This window comes from Nannospalax galili, unplaced genomic scaffold, assembly GCF_000622305.1.
Source record: "Nannospalax galili isolate Female #2095 unplaced genomic scaffold, S.galili_v1.0 scaffold255, whole genome shotgun sequence".
Lineage (NCBI taxonomy): Eukaryota > Metazoa > Chordata > Mammalia > Rodentia > Spalacidae > Nannospalax > Nannospalax galili.
The window spans coordinates 6,589,288-6,590,709 of NW_008338999.1; positions in this window are offsets into that span (position 1 = coordinate 6,589,288).

Genomic DNA, 1,422 nt, shown 5'->3' on the forward strand with positions numbered 1-1,422 from the left:
ATGAAACTAGATTCTTGTATTTCTTTTTGCACAAAAGTCAACTCCAAATGGATCAAAGACCTCAATGTGAAACTGGAAACTGGATACATTGGTAATAAACTACAAGATATAAGTGAAGGAAAGTATTTTCTAAATCAGACCAGTTGCTCAGAAATTAAGGTCAGCAATCAGTAAGTGGGACGTCATTAAACTATAAAGCTTCTGTACAGCAAAAGAAATGATCAAAAAAGTGAAGAGAAACCCCACAGAATGGGAAAAAAAATCTTCACCAGTGACACATCTGACAGAGGTTTAACATCCAGAATATATAAAGAACTCAAAAACAAAGAAGCGAGAAACCAAATGAACCATTTAAAAGATGGGCTAAAGATCTGAACAGAGAGTCTGCAAAGGAATAAAGATGGCTAAGAAACATCTCAAAAAGTGTTCAACATTGTTGGAGGCCCAGGCCACGCCCCACGCAGACCACACCCACACGAGCCACGCCCTTGCAGCGGCGCGCGCCACATAGGCCCCGCCCCTTCGGCTTGCGCCTCGCTCCAGCCCCGCCCCTAAACCTGCCAAAGGTGGACTGTCCCTGACCTTAAGCACCAGATGGAACCCACGTGAAGCTACTAAAAAACTAAAAATGGTCGGGCGTGGTAGCGCACGCCTTTAATCCCAGCACTTGGGAGCCAGAGGCAGGCGGATCTCTGAGTTCAAGGCCAGCCTGGTCTACATAGTGAGTTCCAGGACAGCTGGGGCTATAGGGAGACCCTGTCTCAAAAAGACCAAAAAAATAAAAATAAAAAAATAAAAATGAACCTATCATATGACCTGGTTATACCACTCCTTGGCATATGCCCAAAGAACTCAACCTATTGTAGAGACACTTGTATAACCATGTTTGTTGCTGCTCTTTTCACAATAGCTAAGAGATGGAAGCAACCTAAGTGTCCCTCAACTGATGAGTGGTTAACCAAAATGTGGCGTATTTACACAATGGAGTTCTATTCAGCAGTAAAGAAAGATGAAATAATGAAATTTGCAGGTAAATGATCTAGAAACTGCTATACTAAGTGAAGTAACACAGACTCAGAAAAACAAACAACATATGTTCTCCCTCATATGTGGCTCCTAGCACCAAATCCTTTTAAATTCCAGGTCCTTTTAATAAGAAGATGCTATACAGAAGTCCCTCTGCATGAAATAAATACCATCATCACAACTTCGGCTGAGGCTGATCGCTAAACATAGTCACCATTGGGCTTGTTGAGGGTTGGGCTCATTCATCAAAGAAGTGCCAAGCAGGGTCACTGGACCCCCACCTGAGAATCCAGCCACTTTTCCCAGTCAACTAGTCCAGCCCTGGAAGACAAAATAAAAATGAGGAAGAACCCAGTAGAGGGATGCTTTTGGGAGCCCTTGTCAAGAAACTCCAAT